The 22,382-nt window shown below is 45.4% G+C and overlaps 1 long non-coding RNA gene and 1 pseudogene across 2 annotated transcripts in view; both read right to left on the bottom strand.

The window, feature by feature from the left end:
• LOC309855012 overlaps positions 1-18,584 on the bottom strand; it is a 51,858-nt gene extending 33,274 nt beyond the window's left edge. Inside the window, exon 1 of the long non-coding RNA XR_014306562.1 lies at positions 17,853-18,584. This is a non-coding gene — a long non-coding RNA (uncharacterized lncRNA). The remainder of the gene's footprint in view (positions 1-17,852) is intronic.
• Positions 10,460-11,058, bottom strand: LOC309854783 (N-alpha-acetyltransferase 20 pseudogene; annotated as a pseudogene). Its single transcript has one exon. The product of its transcript is annotated as an N-alpha-acetyltransferase 20 pseudogene (transcript).
• Positions 18,585-22,382: the final 3,798 nt, after the last annotated feature.

Genomic DNA, 22,382 nt, shown 5'->3' with positions numbered 1-22,382 from the left:
AACTGAAAGCCAGCCCTGTAAAAAAAAATAATACAGGGGATCTTTGAAACGAGGAGAGAGCCCAAAAGTAAGAGAGACTGGGAAGAAACAGAGACATTCTACAGAAACACAGACTTTAGAGGTAATACAATGGCACTCAATTCATATCTCTCAATAGTTACTCTGGATGTAAATGGGGTAAATGCTCCAATCAAAAGACACAGGGTGGGACACCTGGGTGGCTCAGTCAGTTAAGCCACTGCCTTCAGCTCGGGTCATGATCCTAGAATCAAGTCCCCCATCAGGTTTCTTGCTTGACAGGAAGCCTGCTTCTCTCTCTGCCTCTGCCTGCCACTCTGCCTGCTTGTGCACTTGCTATCTCTCTCTGATAAATAAAAAGAAAGAAAGAAAGAAAGAAAGAAAGAAAGAAAGAAAGAAAGAAAGAAAGAAGGAAGGAAGGAAGGAAGGAAGGAAAGAAAGAAAGAAAGAAAGAAAGAAAGAAAGAAAGAAAGAAAGAAAGAAAGAAAGAGAAAGAAAGAAAGAAAGAAAAAATCTTTTTTAAAAAGAGACACAGGGTATCAGACTGGATATGCTATCCACAAGAGACTCATTTTAGACCTAAAGACACCTCCAGATTGAAAATGAAAAGGTAGAGATCTATTTGTCATGCTAATGAACCTCAAAAGAAAGCTGAGGTAGTAACCCGCATATCAGAGAAATTAGATTTTAAACCAAAGACTGTAGCAAGGGATGAAGAAGGATGTTTAAAGGGTCTATACCCAACAAGAAGTTATAAGAATTACAAATATTTATGCTCCTACCTTGGGAGTAGCCAATTATATATGCCAATTAATAACCAAATTAAAGAAACACTTTGATAATAATACAATAATCATAGGGGACTTCAACACCCCACTCAGATAATGGACAGATCATCGAAGCAGAGGGTCAACGAGGAAACAAGGGCTCTGAATGACACACTGGATCAGAGGGACTTAAGGGATATATATACTTACAGAATATTCTATCCTAAGCCACAGAATACACATTCTTCTCCAGTGCACATGGAACATTCTCCAGAATAGATCACATACTGAGTCATAAATCAGGTTTCAACTGATATTATTACAGTTGCTTTAATTGATATATTTCTGAACCCACAGTTATGTTTCCTGTAGGTGTTCATTCAGTGACTTCTGCTCCTTGATCACTTTTAAAAAGTGACTTAAACTTCATCCTCCTCCTCTTTTTTTTAAGGATTGTATTTATTTGACACAGAGAGAGATCACAAGTAGGCAGAGAGGCAGGCAGAGAGATTATTCCCTGCATATTTTCAGACCACAATGCTTTGAAACTGGAACTTGACCACAAGACGACATCTGGAAGAAACTCAAAGACTTGGAGACTACAGAGCATCCTACAGAACAATGAATGGGTCAGCTATGAATTTAAAGAAGAATCTTAAAAATTCATGGAAATGAATGAAAATGAAAACACAGGTGTTCAAAACCTTTGGGATATAGCAAAGGTGGTCCTAAGAGGAAAGTACATAGCAATGCAAAACTTTATCAAAAAATAAGAAAAGTCTCAAATATACAGCTAACCTAACACCTAAAGGTGCTGGGAAAGGAAGAGTGAATAAAATCTAAACCAAGCAGGAGAAGAGAAATTGCAAAGATTAGAGTGGAAATCAATGAAATAGAAATGAGAAGAACAGCAGAACAGATCAATGAAACTAGGAGCTGGTTCTGAAATTATTAATAAGATTGAAAACCCCCAAGCCAGACTTATCCAAAAGAAAGGGGAAAGGACCCAGAATAATAGCATGAATGAAAGAGGAGAGGTCACGACCAACACCAAGGAAATATGAACAATTTTAAGAACATATTATAAGTTGGGACGCCTGGGTGGCTCAGTTGGTTAAACAGCTGCCTTCGGCTCAGGTCATGATCCCAGCGTCCTGGGTTCGAGTCCCACATCAGGCTCCTTGCTCGGCGGGGAGCCTGCTTCTCCCTCTGCCTCTGTCTGCCTGTGCTCACTCTCTCTCTGATAAATAAATAAAATCTTTAAAAAAAAAAGAACATATTATAAGCAACTACATGACAACAAATTTGGTAATCCAGAAAAAACGGATGCATTCCTGGAAACTTAAAAACTACCAAAATTGAATCGGGAAGAAAGAGAAAATCTGAACAGACCCATAACCAGCAAGGAAACTGAAGCAGTGATCAAAAATCTTCTAACACACAAGTCCAGGGCCAGAAGCCATCCCAGGGGAATTCTACCAAACATTTAAAGAAAAGCTAACCCCTATTCTTCTGAGGCTATTTCAAAAAATGGAAGTGGAAGGAAAACTTTCATGCCTGTTCTGTAAGGCCAGCATGACCTTGATCCCCAAATCAGACAAAAACCCATGGATGTAATGTTAAAAGGACTACTCACCACAACCAAGTGGGATTTATTCTTGGGATGTATGGGTGGTTCAACATTCACAAATCAAATCAACATAACACATCACATTAATAAAAGAAAGGACAAGAGCCATATGATCCTCTCACTTGATGCAGAAAAAGCACTGGACAATATGCAGCATCCTTTCTGGATTAAAACTCTCTACAGTGTAGGTATAGAGGGAACATACCTCAATAACATAAAAGCCATCTATGAAAAGCCCACAATGAATATCATTCTCAGTGGGGAAAAACTGAGAGCTTTTCCCCTAAGGTCCAGAACATGACAGGGATGCCCACTCTCACCGTAGTTGTTCAACTAGAAGTCCCAGTCTCAGCAATCAGACAACAAAAAGAAATAAAAGGCATCTGAATGGGCAAAGAAGTCAAACTCACTCTTTGCAGATGACATGATGCTTTACGGGGGAAACCCAAAAGACACCAGCCCCAAATTGCTAGAACTCACACAAGAATTCAGCAACATGGTAGAATATAAAACTCAATGCACAGAAATCAGCTGCATTTCTATACACTAACAATGAGACAGAAGAAAGAGAAAGAAGGAATTGATCCCATTCACAAATGCACCAAAACCCATGTAAAAGTATGCCATGGATCTGAATAATGCTGAAGTACTTAGGGAAAAAATAAAACATTTAAGAACATGTATTCTGAATATTTTCTTGCAAGCTTGCCCATTCATTTTCTTCGTGTATCCATTTTTCTTTCTAATTAGCACTTTTTTTTTTTGTTCTCTATACAAAATATCTGCATACCCCAAGGTTGTCAAGTTATTTTCCCTTGTTTTCATAGGGAAGTTTTATGGTTCTAGCTTTTCTTTTCTTTACATTTATTTATTTATTTGGGAGAGGGCATGCAGGAGGAAGGGCAGAGGGAAAGAATTTCAAGCAGACTCCCCGCTGAGTGTCGAGCCTGACATAGTGCTTGACTCCAGATGGGGTCCACGTGGGGCTTGACACGGGGCTCAATCTCATAACGCTGAGACCATGGTCTGAGCAAAACCAGGAGTCAGACCCTTCAGGGACTGAGCAAACCAGGTGCCCCTGGTGCAAAGTTTTATATTTAGGTTTATGATCCATCCCAAATTAATGCCTGTGTACAGAATGAGTTCGAGGTCAAGGTCCATTTTGTTCCCGCTTGAATACCCAGTTTACCCAGAATTATTCACCAAAAAGTCTTCCCTTTCCCCCACTAAATGGATTTGACATGACATTCTGGGCAAAAGTCAACTGACAATACTTGTTGTGATTGCTCTATTTTTGGATTCTATTCTGTTTCACTGATCTATCTTTACCCCCAAAGACTTTGATTACTGTGGCTTTACTATAGGTCTTAAAAGTAGGTGGGAATAAGCAGTGAAAGTTCTCCAAATGTGTTCTTTTAAAGACTTTTTTGGCCATCCTAGACCCTTTGCATTTCCATATAAATTTTAGAACATACTTGTTCATTTCTTCTAGGGAAAAAAAAAAAAGATGGCTTTGGTGGCTAAGTCAGAAAAGCATCTGGGTTCAGCTTGGTCATGATCCTGAGGCCTCAGATCAAGCTTTACCTGAGGCTTCCTCCTGGGGGAGGCAGGACAGGGGGAGGAGGGCCTGCTTCTCCCTCACCTTCTGCTTCTGCTCTTGGTCCGTATCCCTTTCTCTATCTCTCAAATAAAATCTTTTAAAAATAATAAAAATAAAAGGTTTAGGGGCGCCTGGGTGGCTCAGTGGGTTAAGCCGCTGCCTTCGGCTCAGGTCATGATCTCAGGGTCCTGGGATCGAGTCCCGCATCGGGCTTTCTGCTCAGCAGGGAGCCTGCTTCCCTCTCTCTCTCTCTGCCTACCTCTCCATCTACTTGTGATTTCTCTCTGTCAAATAAATACATAAAATCTTTAAAAAAGAAAAAAAAAAGAAAAAAAGAAAAAAAAAAAGAAAAGGTTTAAAAGATGGCTAGTTTTGACTGGGTTTGCATTGCTTGCATGAATCAAGTCATGGGAAACAGCGATCTCAATGACAAATCTTCCGAGGCATGAACAAAGTATATCTCCCAATTATTTTGGTCTTCTTGAATTCCTCTCAACAATGTTTTATAGTTTTCTGTGTAAGGCTGTTTCATATCTTCCATGAGATTTATTCACAGCCAGCGCTTTGTTGTTGTTGCTTTTGTAATTAGGCTCCACACCCAGCATGGAGCCCAGTGCAGGAATTGAACTCACAACCCTGAGTTCAAGACCTGAAATCTAAAGTCAGATGATTCATCCACTGAGCCACCCAGTTACCCCAACCAGTTTATGTTTTAGATGCTCCTGTAAAATATTTTAAATTTTCATTCTCCTTTCCATGTATGTTTATCATGCATCTGTCTGACAAAGAATTCCTATCCAGAATACACAATGAATTCCAACAAGTCAAAACCAAAAACAACATTAACGTCAACAATGGGCAAAAGAGGTGAACAGACGGTCCCCAAAAGATGTAGGAATGCCCACTACACACACGAAAAGGTGCCTAACTCAGATCATTCGTCACCAGGGAAATGCAATGTGAAAGCATAATGAGATGCTATTTCACCCTCACTGACAACACAGAATGTTAACGAGGATGCTGAGCAACTGGAGTGTCAGTATATTGCTGGTGGGAAGTGTAAACTGATCAACCACTTCGGAAACTAGGCTAGCACTTCGATATATCCCCACCCTGTGACTAAGCAATCCCACTAAGCAAGTTCAGGAGAAATTTAAGACTTCTGTAAGAATGTTTATTGTAGCCTATTCACAATGACCAAAAACTTGGATACAATGAAATGTCTAATCATCAAATGAACAGATGAACATGCACACTACATATGAAGGAGCAAACTATCTTTACACTGACAAAGACTTTCTCCTTGACCAAACTCTAGCCAATGTCCACTGTGCCCTCTTCTCAGCTAGGCCTCAACCTTGAATTATCACACACAGACTTCACCAAACACTAACACAGTTTCTAACAGCTCAAGGCCCCTCACCGAGGATGGCACCAGTCCCCCTTACTGCCTGCCTGAGAAAACTCAAGGTAGCTACTGTTTCTTCAGCCAACACTGAAAAATCAGGCCCCTGCCTCCCAGTGAGCAAATCCAGGTGGTTTCACAGAGACAAAGACCTTTCCCACTTTTGGTCATCTTTTCCTTCCCTGAATTTATTCAGTCCCAGCCTTACTCCCTCATTCTCTCCTTTAAAAGCCCGCTGGACAAATCCAGATTGAGTTTCATGCATGCAGGACTCTTTACCTGATTGTAGTAGTTATTAGATTAAAATCTGTCCTCATCAGTTGCACTAAGATCTGGCACCTTTTATCTTTGATAAGTGCACACAACAGGGATAAACCTCAAAGAACACGCAAAGTTAAAGAAGACAAAAGAATACATGCTGCATGATTCCATTCATACAATGTTCAAGAACAGGCAAATCTAATCTACCACAGATCCTGAAATCAGAAAATGACCAGTGGGGGTAAGGAGACCAACTAGAAAGAGATACGAGGGTAACTTCTGGAGTTTCAGATACAGTTTATGTCTTGTGTTTGGGGGTGGTACACAGATATACAGTTGACCCTTCAACAATGCAGTGGCTAGGGGTATCCATTCCTGTGCAGTCAAAAATTTGCATATAAATTTTTTCTCCCCCAAAACTTTACTACTAATTGCCAACCATTGACCAGAAGTCTTACTGATAATATAAACAGTTGATTAACACATATTTTGTATGGTAAATGTATTATACATTGTATTCCCTCACTAAAGTACACTAAAGAAAATATTCAGAAAATCATGAAGAAAAGACATTTGCATTACTGTACTATATTTATAGAAAAATGTGCATATAAGTGGTCCCATGAAATTCAAATCCATGTTGTTCAAGAGTCAACTGTGTACATTCCTTAATGCTCATCAAACTGAACACCTGAGCATTTTATTTTATAAATTATCTCTTTCCCTACCCTTCCCTCCCAACTCCATTTTCTTCTTCCTCTCCCCCTCTGTCTTTAGGAATACCTGGGGCAATTCTTTTCTTTTTTTTTTTTTTTTTCTTTTAAGAAAGCTCCACTCCCAGCATGGATGCAACATGGGGCTTGAACTCACAACCCTGAGATTGAGACCTCAGCTGAGATCAAGACTCACACACTCAACCTGATTAAGGCACCCAGGTACCCCTACCTGGAGAAATTCTAAAGGAAAAAAAAAATAGATGAAAGATGTGACTGACCCTTCAAGTCCCCCCCCCTTTTTTAAAGATTTTATTTATTTATTTGACAGACAGAGATCACAAGTAGGCAGAGAAACAGGCAGAGAGAGAGGAGGAAGCAGGCACCCTGCTGAGCAGAGAGCCCGATGCCGGGCTCGATCCCAGGACCTGAGCCCAAGGCAGAGGCTTTAACCCACTGAGCCACCCAGGCACCCCTCAAGTTCCCCTTTCAATATTGACCTACACCTTCTTTAGTAAGAGGATACCAATTTTTATGAGGTACCAATCTGCCCTGTGAGAAATTCTCCTCTCCCACATGTTCCTGCAGCTAGGGGTAGGACCACATGCCTAATTGTGGCGAATGACACATATGTTGAAATCTTCATGGTAGGGCTTCCTGAAAAGCTATTGCTCTTAAACATGTGCCTTTTGTCAGTGTCCCTTTCTTTTCTTCCTTCCTGGAGTACAGTGGCTCAAATGAACTAAGAAAACGGTGCTGTTCCCTGGTACAAACCTATTATTCTGAGGAGCAAGCTATGGGACCTCTCAATCAATTCACAAGTTACATTGCAAGTCAAAATGTGCAGGCATCAAAATGAAAAAAGCAAGTCCAGCTGGAAGTGAGGAAGGATATACGCATGGCTGTGTTAAAGCATATATAAGAATTTGGTATCTAAGTTACATTTCAAGTCCATGGGGGATATAGGCCATCACTAGGTGGTGTAGGGACAAAAAGGGCTACCTTATAACATACAAAATAATACGGATAGATAAATGGTCTAAGCAATAGAAGCCAAAACCATAAAAGTGCTAACGGAAAATGTAGTACTGATTGAAAAGGTCTTTTAAAGCATCATCTCAAAGCCACAAGCCATGAAGTTAGGCTGTCAGATTTGGCACCATAAAGATTCAGAATGAAATGTATCATGAAATGTATGGTAAAGGCTAAACTCAAAGACAAGAAGAGTTTGGGACAAAATACTGCAACAAGTACAGAGGCCAAGGACTACCATTCTATACATAAAAAGTTCTTAGAAATCAACATAAAGGGGCACCTGGGAGGCTCAGCCTTTGGCTCGGGTCATGATCCCAGGGTCCTGGGATCCAGCTTTGCTTCCAGCTTCCTGCTCTGGGGGGAGCCTGCTTCTCCCTCTCCCTCTGCCTGTCATTCTGCCTACTTGTGCTCTCTCTCTCTGCTGCTCCCCTTGCTTATGCTTGTGTGCTCTCTCTCTCTCTCTGTCAAATAAATAAATAAAATCTTTTTTTAAAAAGATTTCATTTATAAAAAAATAAAGATATCATTTATTTATTTGACAGAGAGAGAGAGATCATAAGTAGGCAGAGAGGCAGGCAGAGATAGAGGGGGGAAATAGGCTCCCTGCTAAGCAGAGAGCCCAAGGTGGGCCTCAATCCCAGGACCCTGAGATCATGACCTGAGTTGAAGGCAGAAGCTTAACCCACTGAGCCACCCAGGTGCCCAAATCAATAAATAAAATCTTAAGGGAAAAAAAAATCAAAATAAAAAATAACATCAACAATAAAAACAAATACCCTAAGAGACAACCCAGTAGAAAATGAAAAGGAGAAACAGGCAAAAAACTATCAGTGACAGTGACCAAATAAAAATACTCAGTCTTCCTACTGATTATAAACATATAAACTTAGGGGCACTGGGTGGCTCAATGGGTTGAGTGTCTGACTCCCGATTTTGGCCCAGGTCATGGTCTCAGGGTTGTGGGATCCAGTCCCACTCAGGCTCTGCGCTGAGGGAAACGTGCTTCAGATTCTCTCTCTCCCTCTCCTTTTGCTCCTTCCCCATTCTCTCTCTCTTTCTCTCAAAATACAAGGAATATTTTTCTGCCTTCCAGCTGACAGTTTAAAAGACTGAGACTATTCTGTGATTAGCATCTTATTTACCATGGGTGAAAACAGAAATTGACATAACCTCTTTTGAGGACCAATTCATAGAAGCTTCTCCCCTGAAATCCATCTCATTGGGAAATTCAAACACACATGCAAAAATGTTCATCACAGCCCTAATAGTCACCCAAATGATGAACAGAAATATCATCACATAAGTACAACCACATTGTGGAATACTACTCAGCCAATTAAAAAAAAGAAAAATGAGGCAAGAACTTATATGCTCACTTTATTTAAATTAGGATACTGGGTGGGGGAAATGCATTCACTTTTGTCATTTAAAAAGTTAATCCTAAAGGTGCACCTTGCTGGCTAGTTGGAAGAACAGGGGATTCATGATCCGGTGGTTATGAATCCAATCCCAAGTTACAGACACAGATTCTATGAAAACAAAATCTTAAAAATTAAAATTAAGTGTAAAAGAAAAATAATTAGTATTCTAGATCTGAGACCATTGTTTTCCACAAATATTTTCCAAATTAAAATTTGTTCCCTTTTCGAAAAAATGGGGGGGGGGGTGAAAAGCCATGATTTATTCAACTTTCTTGATGGGCAAGTTTGGCAGCTAATTTATCCTCCATAGAATGAGAGTATTCTCATTCTCAAGTGACCTATCTTATCTGGGGAGGGAACACAGCTGCTCCCACCTTCAGAATATCTCAGATCAAAATCTCAACCTGCTCTCTGGGCTGAGCTGTGTAGATGCCAACACTGTGTGGAAAGGCCTAGGCTGTCTGGAAAATGCTGCCTCTGCCAAGAGGTGATCCTGTGACCCATTTGCACATCAAGGGGGACATTTTTTTGTTTGTTTTTGTTTTTTTAGAGTCTACAGTGCATTTTATATTCATCTTAGATTTATACATTTCATATATGCTTTTAAAGCTTCAATTAAGGGGCTCCTGGGTGGCTCAGTGGGTTAAAGCTTCTGCCTCCAGCTCGGTTCATGATCCCAGGGTTGTGGAATCGAGCCCCACATCGGGCTCTCTGCTCAGCCTGCTTCCTCCTCTCTCTCTGCCTGCCTCTCTGCCTACTTTTGATCTCTGTCTGGCAAATAAATAAATTTTTAAAAATCTTTTTAAAAAACGGTTGCCAAACTGTGGAAAGAACCAAGATGCCCTTCAATGGACGAATGGATAAGGAAGATGTGGTCCATATACACTATGGAGTATGATGCCTCCATCAGAAAGGATGAATACCCAACTTTTGTAGCAACATGGATGGGACTGGAAGAGATTATGCTGAGTGAAATCAGTCAAGCAGAGAGAGTCAATTATCACATGGTTTCACTTATTTGTGGAGCATAACAAATAACATGGAGGACATGGGGAGTTAGACAGGAGAAGGGAGTTGAGGGAAATTGGAAGGGGAGGTGAACCATGAGAGACTATGGACTCTAAAAAACAATCTGAGGGGTTTGAATTGGTGGGTGGGTGGGAAGTTGGAGTACCAGGTGGTGGGTATTATAGAGGGCACGGATTGCATGGAGCACTGGGTGTGGTGAAAAAATAATGAATACTGTTATGCCGAAAATAAATAAAAAATAAATTTTAAAAAAATCTTCAATGAAAAGTTCAATGCAAAATAAAAAATACATATGCAGCAGTAGTTCTCAGGCACAGAATTTAGGAGGAGACTGGAGCAAGTGTTCTCCCTAGCATACAGTGAATATTATGACCCCAAATAGTGGAATGTTTCCATCTGACCTTGCTGCCTTTTGATTGAATTTTATTACAGTGAACAGCTTTAGTAGGTATGATATTGCTAATTGGAAAGAATGAGACTAAAGTTTATAACCTGTATTTTCTTGAAGTCTGTAAGACCAAAATGATTACTTTTCTCCCAATTGAGCTCCTAGATCATCCAATGAAAATAATATTGTCCATAAAATATCTGTAGCATCAGCCTAAGAACCACTGGCCATGGTTATTCAGTGTCTTCAGGCCTCACAGGATGAGGTAATGGTATGACAGATTTCCTCTCAGTGTCTCTGGAAAGAGCTTTCCTCATATCAGAGGCATCTTCATCGGGCTACTCGTTGCTGGCGGAGTGGTACTCTATGACCCGTACACGCTGTAGCCCAGCTGCTTGTGTACGTTGACTGCAACTTGGTTAGACACTCTTACAAAGAGATCGCTGAAAAATCCACCCTTTCCTTCTGAAAGCTCCCCTAATAACCCCATAACTTTAGCAGCCAAACCAAGGCATCAAAATTTTGGGGCAACAGAGAGAGCAGTGATGTGCCTGTGCCATTCTTCCCCAGCTACTGAGTCTACTGCATTACCTGTGATATAACCCATTAACTCTCCACCAGGTGCCTCCACAACAATGAAGTACTCTGGCCAGTGGGCAAGGTACTGTAAGTAAAAAGGAATCCCATAAGTTTCTGTAAGTGGATCCAAGTTAATGTTGTTGAAGCGGAACAGGTCATCGCATGTGAAGGCCCGGAGCATAGTCACTGCACCGTGAAGCTGGCTTAGGAGACCCCCCTGAGGGGCACGTTTTATAATGAGGTTAAAATCACATCCACGGGAATTCTCACAATAGAATTTCAGAAGTCTTACAACCCCTGGCCTGCTTTCTAAAACACACAGACCACTAAAAACCAGTGAAATAGAACATGGCAATTTGGAGACCTCATCAGGGAATACAACCTTGAGCATCTACATTCAGTTCCTCGTCACTCCAGTGGCTGAGAAGTACTTACTGGGGTCTACAGGGCATGAGGCACTGAGACACACATGGTCCCTCCAGGCACCATTATTCCCACGGGGTAGATAATCATTAAACAAGATGTCTGTGTTGCAACGGGACTGACTGCCACAAAGGACATGCACAGAGAAGAGATAGTGGGCTGGACCTTGTCTGCAGGTGTCAGGGGCCTCCGGAGGGAGCCGCATCTGACATGAACCAGAAGAGCCAGAGGCTGGGCACCTTCTTGACTCATGGGCCTCACCCACATCCAATCTGTCAGTACATCCCATCAGCAACTCCTTCAACATGTACCCAGACATGGGTCGATTAGCTGCACTTCCACCCCTACCACCCTGATCCAAGCCAGCAGCATCTCTTGTCCTGGGGGAGAAAGTGTCTCAGGCAGAGGGAGCAGCCGAGCTGCCCCACGACCAGCAGGCACAGGGCACACTGGAAGGACTGACTGGATCCTATAGGGCAGGGAAGGTGAGCCGGAAGCAAGACTGGAGAAGGAGGATGGAGCAGCCGTGCAGACACAGAAGGGTTCATCTCCAACAGCAACAAGAAGCCATGAAACTAGGCAGTGACATGACAGAATGAGCCTTCCACAAACCTATGGCTCCATGGGAACATGGGGATCTGGGAAACGGAGGAGAGCCTGGAAGCTACCTGGGCAGACTAGCCACGGGTCAAAAGACAAATGATCATAACTCGGACTGCGACAGCAGGAGCAAATATAGAGAAAACGTGGTAGATTCCAAAAACTGTTTAGCAGATAAAATCACAGGTCTGGGTGAGTGATTGCAGAAGGGGGAAGAAAGTCAAAGCAGATGACTTTTTCCTTTTGCACGGGGGAGCTGAAGGACACAGTGGTCCCATTCATGGAGCTCGGGGGGTGGGGGTGGCAAGAAGGAAAATACAGGAAGGGAATCTTGAGAACAGTTTTGGAAAGACTGGATTTGAGATAACTCTGAGACATGCAAATGCAAATTTCCAGTTGGCAGCAGGAGACCCAGGGTACCATGGGAGGATCATGAAAAGCAAAGGGAGTCACACCAAGCAGTGCAGATTCTCACCTTGTAGCTCATGGGGAATAAAAAGGTTTCTAGTAACACATTAACAAGAGAAGATGTGGGATTCCAAAAAGATCACCCTGGCCAGAGCAGGAGCACATGGATGGCAGAGGGAGCTGGACGAGAAGCAGGTAGGACGAGGAGGATGGGTTGCAACAGAGCAGGCAGGAGAAGGGACCTGAGCCAGGGGTCTGCTCACAGGGAAGGAAAAGGGAACAGACTTGCCCTTGGTCACCAGTGTAGCACCCATGCGGCTCCTGGGGTTGGTCGAAAACCAAGAGCACATCACCTCCCTGACTTTAAACCCCTCGGTCCTCCTGCATTTCACTCTCTGACAATCTCTCCAGAACGCTCTCTTGCTCCCTGCTCTCCAACACAACATCAGGTGCCGCTGACACAGCCCTGGGCTTCAGTGTCCAGGCTAGTTTCCCCTGTCTGGCAAACACGTATTTGTCTTTTAAAGACTTCCCTCCTCCACTGGGCAAGAAGGAAGAGCAGTGCTGACACCGAGGAGGTGGCCTGGCACCATGAGCAAGACTGCACGGCTGGTAGAAGTGGCCTGGCATGCATAGAGAGGCCATATGGTTCCCTTGCTGGGCACAAACGACCTCACAGAACAGCAGCACAAGGTGACCTGGCTAGGGTGAAGAAGGGAGACAAAATAGGCCCACTCAGACAAAACCAGGTGCTTGGTCCACCATAAAATACCAATCATCCCCTCTCCCGGTTCGAAGGAGTGAATGCCTTCCTTCTGAATGACACAGTTCATCTCACTACTCATACCACCCTCTAGAAAAGACTGATAGAGCTACCCAATCACAGCACTGATTCACCTCCCGGTAGCACCCAGTCCAGAGCACACCCCTGCTTCCTTGAACACTCTCAAATACATCTGCTCAAAGCCCAAATCTTGTATGTTCTTTCTAACACTCTTTCTTACTGATCAGCCCCACAGTGCCCATGATGTAGGTTCTCCCCAATGATGAGTAATGAACCCACTGTGTTTAAGGACAGGTGTGCTCCCAGTGGCCTCTGGGGAGGACGTTGACCACTGTCATGGTAGGAAAGGTCAGTTCCCTTTCTTGGAGGGACGTTCACGGAGTTCCAATCTGAAGGTTCCCATCTTCTCCGTGAAGCAGGACCCATCCCATGGCCCATGTTATGCAGAGAATGAAGGAGGAGGGCGGCATCAATCACAGGGTTGAGGAGAGTGCAAAAACTCTGCTGGAAGGATTCCGGAGAGTGGGAAAGGGAGCTGCCCAGAGAACCACAGAATGGGGGAGCTCCATGAGGACACAGGGGAAGCTGGTTGGCAAGAACACACAGCTGCTCTGTGTGTGTGATTCCCACCATCAGGATTCAAGGCAAACATGGATGCTTTGTGTCACCCAGCGTTTGGGGTTTACTCAGACGAAAGGCAAGGGTAGTAGAAGCATTGCCAGGACAACGGATGAATCATGGGCTGGGAACTCTAAGCTCAGCTGAGAGATGAGTGCCTCGAGGGAGAATAAAGGACAGAAAAATCCAAGGAGGTCCTCGGGAAGAGCACACTGATGGCAGAGCAGAAATAACAGATGGAACATGCTGGAAAGAAGAGATCAGGGCTGAAAGGAGCTGCACTGCTCATGTGCGAGGTAGAGCAGCATCAGGGTGGAAATCCAGGGCACCACGCTGGGAGTGGTGGCAGAGGTGATCACTGCAGAGGAGGCATTCAAGAAAATGAGTTTGTAAAAATGAGTGCCCTGTGTGGAAGGTCCACACAGGACCCTGTGTGGGTCCTCCATGTGCACACTGAGGCCACCCAGGCCAATGTCTAGAGTCAAGACAGAGAGGAAGGCTGTGGGTCCGGCACCCAAGTCTTCCATGAATTAGGTGAATAACTGTGGGGGACAGGGAGAAAACAGTAATGATGAGGCCAGCGTGCTCCACCTGGGGACCACGGATCACAAAGAAATGGCATGGGGGCAAAAAAGAGGGAGGACACCAATCTTGAATCCCCCGATCCTGAAAATGCAGGGTATGAGAACATAGGCAGCTTCTTTGGGGACTTAAGGAACAGATGTACACCGCCCCCCCAGAAGTGACAGGGTCAAAGCAAAGAGAGGGAAGAAATGGCTAAGGAGAGGCTGAGGAAAGAGAGGAGGCTGGCAATTATGGACACTAAATTTCCCAGGTCATTCATGGGGAGGGCATAGGGATGGGGGTCACGAGCTTAAAAAAAAAAAAAAAAAAGAGGGAACTGCCTTAAGGGAAGATCAGGATGGGAAAATAAGGGAGAGAGGAATCGGGAGCCACGAGAGTTGGTGATCACAGTAAGTGCTTGAAAAGTCCTATTGAACCAAATGCAATTATTAGAATATAACAAATAAGCCCGATATATCCCGTAGAAGAGTTCTAACTGTAGGATGGTAGGAGTGAGGGCACCAGTCCATGATGAAGGTCAGGACACTGATGATGGTGACATGGTGCTGACACTAACTACCAATCTTGAACACCTGCTGTGTGCCCAGTACTGGGGGGGGGGGCACTCCACATCTAGTCCTTCCAGCAGTCCTCTCAGACAATTCCTTGCATGGCTAGCTCCATGAGGGCTCCGCACTGAAGGAGGGAACATACCAAAACAGCAGAATCCTAGGACTCCTGGGAAGCCAACCGGCTTTCTTAATGGATTTGGGGGCTTTATGGCTGTAACTTAAGGCAGGAGGAACGAATCTGACCCACAGCTAGGACAGTCAGTAACTTCAACCAAATAATATTCAGAGGGAGAGAAATCATTGGTCACCTGGGTGGCCCAGTCGGTTAAGCACTGGACTCTTCGTTTTGGCTCAGGTCATGATCTGAGGGTTGAGAGATCCAATCTCACATCGGGCTCCACACTCAGTGTGGATTCTGCTTGAGATTCTTTCCCCTTCCTTTCCTTCCTCCTCCTCTCTCCTCTCCCCTAATCTAGTGGTGTGCACATACTCTAAAATAAATGAATAAATCTGTTAAAAAAAAAAGAATGGAGGGAAATCAAAAGTAGTAATAATAACTTGTGGAAGGCTTCCCTCTGGACCAGATCCTGTGCTGACTGCCTTGGATCTATTTCTCATTTAATCCTTACATCCCAAAGGCACGTTACCATTCTTATCCCCATTCTGAAGAGAGGAGGGAGGCAGAAAGGGATTTGTCGTGATTCATGCAAAGAATCCCTATGGTATTAATAACATGACTTTCTGACAAGATTGAAGGGTTTAACACACCACAACGAAGTGGCCGATCATGATATCACAGAACTTGAAGGACAGAGCCCTGTAAAGTATCTCCAAACATTAACCTATGGATTTTCCTAATCCTCTTGCATGTTGTTCAGATGAAGGAAAGTCCAGTGCAAAAAAAGCTGTCATGAAATGCATCCACATGGCAAACATATCTGGTCTGTATAGCCCGGGACCTATCCCAGAAGATCTGACTCAGTGAGTCTAGAGGAGGACGCGAGCATCTGTGTTTTGTTTTAAAAGCCCCACAAGGCTCTGCTGATGTGCTCTTTGAGCTTAGTACAATGGCCTTAGAGTCTCCGCAATTCCAAACCCAAACTTCCCCTATGATGTGGAGATGGCTGCAGACACAACAGGGTAGTGGAAACTAAGGCAGAGAAGAACAGAGAAATTATAAAAACTATCGAATAGAGAGTCACGAAAAGGCAAGCTCTAATTATACTAGTTCTCTGTCCTTTTCTTGTATCTGCATTACTCTATAGTTTTTTTTAAGTAAGCAAGTTTGCACAAACTGTTACCAACGAATATTAAATAAATCAATACCAACAACAATTTTAAGTAAATGAAATTGTAATATGCTACTAAAAACTATTTCCTTTCTCTCCAATAGTTTCTGTGGCACTTCAGAGTCTCTTAGCAAACAGCAGTTCATATGAGAAAAATTCTTTCTAATTCAACAGTGCGACACATGAGGTCAGTGGCACCTGAAAGCTGGAGAACAAATGAAGTTGGGTGGAGTCCATTTATGTTCATAAATATCACCACAGACTGCCTCCACGTCTTCAAAACTTCTGTATTTATCTATTCCTTGAATCAACCACCACTAACACCTACTACATGACAGACATGGCACTAAGTGTTTCATTAATGTTAAGTATCATTTCATCCTTCCGATCATTTATGAAGTGGGATTATCATCATCCCCATTTCTCACATCAGGAAACTGAGACATACAATGGATGAGGAACGTGGCTCATATGAGGGAGAGCTACAATTAGCTTGGATCTGGATGCCATTTTTTTTTTTAAAGATTTTATTTATTTGAGAGACAGAGATCACAAGTAGGCAGAGAGGCAGGCAGAGAGAGAGAGGAGGAAGCAGGCTCCCCAAGAAGTGGAGAGCCCGATACGGGGCTCGATCCCAGGACTCCGGGATCATGACCTGAGCCGAAGGCAGAGGCTTTAACCCAATGAGCCACCCAGCCGCCCCCCTGGACTCCATGTTTTAAATCACTATGCTTAGTCTCCAAGAACCTACAGAAAGTGCAAGTCTTAACCCCAAACCTTGGTTTTCCCCACCCTATAGTGGCCCCCATGTGGCCCCAGCTTCAAGGACATTCTCTCAACTCCTTGAACAGTCCACACGCCTTCCCTGCTCGAACGGAACACGCTCCCACATCCGCCTTTATTTCTCAGCCTTCTGGTCTCAGCTTAATGACAAACTCTAATGCACCCTGTAGCTCTCAGCACTCGAGGAAAACCTGTAATTGTGTATTTCACAGGTAATTATTTGCTTCCTGCCTCGTCGAAACAGGTGGTGAGTACCTGAGACACCTGTCGGGCTATTTAACACGTGCTCCCAATCACCACCCACCACCCACCCAACCGCAAGGCCCCTCCGCAAAGTACGCTCTCAACAATTTCTGCTGGACGAATGACACTCCGGCCTCGTGCTTGCCAATATGTGACACATCTGTGGTGACGACGCTGCCCCCGCTACACCCCTCAGAATGGAGACTCCGGAACTTTCATCCAAGAGCTCTGGAAAGTACTGGCTCTGGGCACCAATATTACCCGGTCCTGGGCCCGCACTCGACCCCCCCCCACCCCACCCCACCCCCGCCATGACTGGCCTGATGTCAGGTGCACAATAGGGATCCTGACAACCCCCAGTGGAATGTCATCTACTCAAGAGGGAGAACCCGAACTTCTTCCCCGTCAACACGACACGTACTCGGTTTACCCTGGTCTTCCAGCAAGACTTTAGCCCCAACAAGGCCGACACCCCGTCTGCCTGGCTCCGGCCGCACCCCCAGTCCCGCTCTCCCCAGGCCCGGCGCACGGCACAGGTGAGATAATCAGCCGCTCCATACACGAAGCCCCGCTCCGGGCTCTTCACAGGCGTGAAACGAGGGGCGCACGAGGTGACGGCTATCTTTTGGCGAACCCGCGTGTTCCTGAGACACGGGCCCGCCTCCCACCGAGGCCCCAGCCCCCAGGGGACGCCGACCCCTGAGCCCGCGCCCCGCAGGTACCTCTGAGCAAAGAAGCATCTTCACAAGCGACACGCACTCCCTCGTCGTCTGTGTGGAAGAGGAAACGCAGGAAGTGAAAGAGGGCGTCCTCAGGCCACTGTCCTTGCACGCGGGGGTTCCGGGGTGCTGTGCCCCGCGGAGAGACGGAAGCGGGGTCCACAGGTGCTGAGGAGAACCGCCAGCTTCTGAGACCACGGCTCAGTGAGCCGGCTCCCGTCAGCCGCGCTAACAACCTTCCTGCTCATTGGCCCGTCGGCCCAGTCGCTGATTGGACAATTTCCCCGCCGCCTCGGCCTACGGAACGATTTATTGGACTCCTTTTAGCCCCGCCCACACGCCCGGGAGCTTTCTCACTCCGGGGCGGCGGCGCCCCTGTTAGTTAACGCCTAGTCTCTCCTCGAGACGTCTACAAAAGCTGGTTTGTCTCTTAGGTGTTATACGCTGTTCTCAAGTTCTTCAGTTTTCCTGGCGGACTCTGCTTTTTCACTTGTGGAACTTGAGTGGGTTTTTTGGCAGATCCTGAATTTTAGAGTTACTAGCGACTCTGATTCCAGGGTCTTTGTTCTGTAACAGGTTTTGTAGTTCTTTACTCTTTTTTTTCTCAGCCATTTAATTTTTTTGGTGCCTATGAATAATTTCTGCCCTTTCCTGTTCGTGGACATTCCGTAATACCGCCACTGCGAGTTGATGGCCATCAATTGCCCTCGCTCGATTTTATTCAAGTTCCGTGATGGCACTCTGCCTTTCGCAGATTTCATTTGGCTCTAAGCTATTTGTTCCCTGGGATGAAGATTGGGACAGGTGCTTCCAATGTCTGACTTTAGCCCCCAGCGTTAATACTTCATCTGAGAGTCTGTTGATTTCTTGCGGTGCCGAGATGACATCAGCAACGCCCATGTCATCACCATGGAAAATTCCCCTCCTCAGCACATCTCTGCTGAAATTGAAGATGTGGCCTGTGAAGGAAGTCTTACTGCCATCCACTCCACCCACGGAATGGCTCAGGCAGAGCCCAGGCCACAAGCCCAAGACAGCATCTCTGTGGGTCCTGGAACTGACCTGGTTCGCTTTGGAAAAGAATCCAGTGCAGTTGGACTATCTCACCAAGTGTCCCCAGAACTGCTGCCTAGGGGGAGGCTAAGAATCAGAAGACAACCCCCAGTTGAGGCCCAGCTGCCCCAGGAATGGCAGCTTAGGCTGCAGGGAACAAATATTGTCTGAATACCTACTATGTGCCAGGCCAGGAGCTAAGGATAGAGCAATAAAGAAACATAGTGTCCATACATAGTGTTCACCCAGCTGCCAACTGGATATGGATGTCTCCACTGGGCTCTTCACCAAGCTCCTTGACTCACCAAGACCCAAGCCAAACTCTCTGCTACCCCCTCCAACAGGAAACCCACTCTTACCCTCTAGGACTCCCGCCAAGGTAGTAGCAGCTCGCAAAACAAAAAATTCTGGGAGGAGAGATTCCTCTCTTTCCCTCTTCACAGAGCCAAGTCGATCTCCTAGGTTCTTCCCTCCCCACCTCAGGTTCTCTCTCTTTCTCGAAATAAATAAAATCTTTAAAAAACAGGTTTTTTTTTTTTTTTCCTGCGGGCAATGGGGATTCATATCAACACATTCTCTTTGGGGTATCACCATACTGATACTGAACCACCCAGGCGTCCCCCTTTATACAAATTTTTGACCGTGGTTTTGTTGTTGTTGTTATTGTTTTGTCTTTTCAAAGGTTTCAGTAGGATCGCGTGGGAAAGCCTGTTAGCTAATCTCTCGTAAGTAGCTTCTCAAGGCTTCTTCCAGAAAAAGGAAGTCGTGGTGCGCCCCCTGGTGGCCGTTTTCTCCACTTACAGGCAACTGCGTCCAAAGTACGTCTGGGGCTAAAAGACCTTGCCGTCCCTTAGACCTAAAGGCTAGAAAACCCACAGCAACAGAAGGTTGTGCTCTTGCAGAGGCTGGTTGGGCGGCTTTAAGGCCACTCCCCGCCAGAACCGTTACAAAGTTTAAGTCACAAAAATGTTGCTTGCAAGGTACTTTCAACACTATAATGCAAGACTGACAAAGAGAGTCTTTTTTTTTTTTTGTCTTTAAAAAAAATGAGGTTATATGGAAGCATATTTGATACATAGTAAACCATGCATTAAAAATGTCCAGTGAGGGGCGCCTGGATGGCTCAGTGGATTAAAGCCTCTGCCTTTGGCTGGGCTCATGATCTTGGGGTACTGGATGGAGCCCCTCATCGGGCTCTCTGCTTGGTGGGGAGCCTGCTTCCCGCTCTCTGCCTGCCTCTCTGCCTATTTGTGATCTCTGTCAATTTTTTTTTTTAATCTTAAAAAAAAATTGTCCCATGAGGAGACGCCTGGGTGGCTCAGTTGGTTGAGCTAAGTGTCTGCCTTCAGCTCAGGTCATAATCCCAGGTCTTGGGATTGAATCCCATGTCAGGCTCCCTGCTCAGCAGGGAACCCACTTGCTCCCCTGCCTGCAGCTCCCCCTGCTTGTGCACACTCTCATTCTCTTTCTGATAAATAAAATATATTTTTTAAGTGTCCAATGGAGGGCACGTGGGGGGCACAGTTAGTTAAGTGTCCAAGTCTTGGTTTCAGCTCAAGTCATTGATCTCAGTGTTGTGAAGTTGAGCTTCAAGTCAGCCTCTGCGCTCTGTGCAGTCTGCTTGCGATTCTCTCCTTCTCCCTCTGCCTCTCCTGCTTGTGCTCTCTTTCTCTCTCTAAAATAAATAAGTCTTAAAGAAGAAGAAGAAAAAGAAGAAGGAGGAGGAGGAGGAGGGGAGAAAGAAGTAGTAGTAGTAGTAGTAGTAGTAGTAGTAGTAGTAGTAGTAAATGCTCTTGGAGTGGGGGCAGATCAATAGAGCCAAAAACACAATCCATCTTTTCCGGAAACCACAACCCACTGGAGACAGACACTTGAACCTGTTTCGGTTTTGCTAAACACTGTTTTCCTAACTACTCCACGACCAGTAACACAGCAGCAGCTCTGACCCAGCTTCCACATGCTCTGTGGCTTTCTGAGAACAGTCTCACTCTGGGTTTCATTCATCAAGGTTCTCCAGAAAATCAGGAACGACAGGATGTGTGTATGTAGAGAGAAACAGATCTTTTTTAAGGTATGGGCTCACGTGATTATAAAGGCTGATAAGTCCAGAACCTGCAGAGTAGTCCAGGATGCTGGAGCCCCAGGAAGATGATGCAGTTCAAATCCAAAGGCTGTCTGCTGCTCAATTCCCTCTTGTTCAGGGGACATCAGCTTTTTTGTTCTAGCCAAGCCTTCAACTGATTGGATGAGGCCTACCCACATGAAAGACAATCAGCTCTACACAAAGTTTACTGATTTAAACATCAGTCTCATCCAAAACATCCTCGCAGAAATCTCCAGACCAGTCCTTGGCCATGCCCTCCCTGGTCAAGCTGAGGCATAAAATTAACCATCTCAGATTCCGTCTTGGTTATTCTGAAACCCCACTCTCAATCTGGATTTGGAACTTCCCGTCTACCCTCCCTATGCTTCTGGTTTCCAGAAACCCTGTTCCCTGCCTCTTCCAAGCCTGGCTCCTGCGGGCATCTCGCACTCCCCTCCCCTGCCCGTGCTCACCTGGCTGTGCTCTCCCAAGGTCTATCCTAGGGTCTCTTTCAGCAAGCCTCTTTTTGGTGCAACCTCTTTCCCTACCACCATTCACACACACCACCCAGCCGGCTGCCTTTCTAGGACAGCAGGCTGGCTCAGACCCAGTTTCCTTCCCCGGGCTCCTACGAACTCTCCCCTCCCTGCGCACCACCTGACAGAGCTTGGGCTGGTCCTTGCGCCACGGGGGAGGGACCGATTCCGTTTGGCCTCAGCAAGTCTTGCACGGAGGGACTGCTCCCAAAGGCTGTGACCGGGGGAGGAGGAGGTCCCCAGGCCCCTTGTGAGGCATATGAAGGGCTGGGAGAGGAGCAGCCCGCCCTCACCAATGCGCCCGCCGGAAGGCTACAGGGCAGCGAGGGTCAGAAGTGCTGCTGGATGGACAGGAAGCCAGCAGGGCCCAGGGCACTGAGCTGGTGGGGGGCAGCAGAGTGGGGCAGGGGATGCAGGGGTTCTACTGAGTGCAGAGGAATGACCCCTGGGGTGACGATAACCTGAGAGATTTTTAGTCAAAGGAAGTAACGTTGCATCATGTGCAAATAATGCTTTGCCCGGGCCATGAGTTGGCTGTGTTGGGCCGGATGTCTCTCTCTCTATCCCCAACTTTCTGATTTCCCCCTTTAACTTTTAACCAAATTGGACTGAATACACCAGAACTAAGGAAATTCTCATGTCCCTGAGTTTTTGATAGCTCCTGTTTGTGTATGGCAAGGGACACTGATTTTCCACATGGCAACGTGGCCAATTTTCTTTCACCAAGAAATTAACTGGAAAAGTTGGTTTTAAAACCTAGGAAGTGGGCGCCTGGGTGGCTCAGTGGGTTAAGCCTCTGCCTTCGGCTCAGGTCATGATCTCAGGGTCCCGGATCATCGGAATCTATGCTCAGCGGGAAGC

Source organism: Mustela nivalis (assembly GCF_964662115.1).
Source record: "Mustela nivalis genome assembly, chromosome: 19".
NCBI classification, from domain to species: domain Eukaryota; kingdom Metazoa; phylum Chordata; class Mammalia; order Carnivora; family Mustelidae; genus Mustela; species Mustela nivalis.
This window is presented reverse-complemented; position numbering and strand designations above follow the sequence as displayed.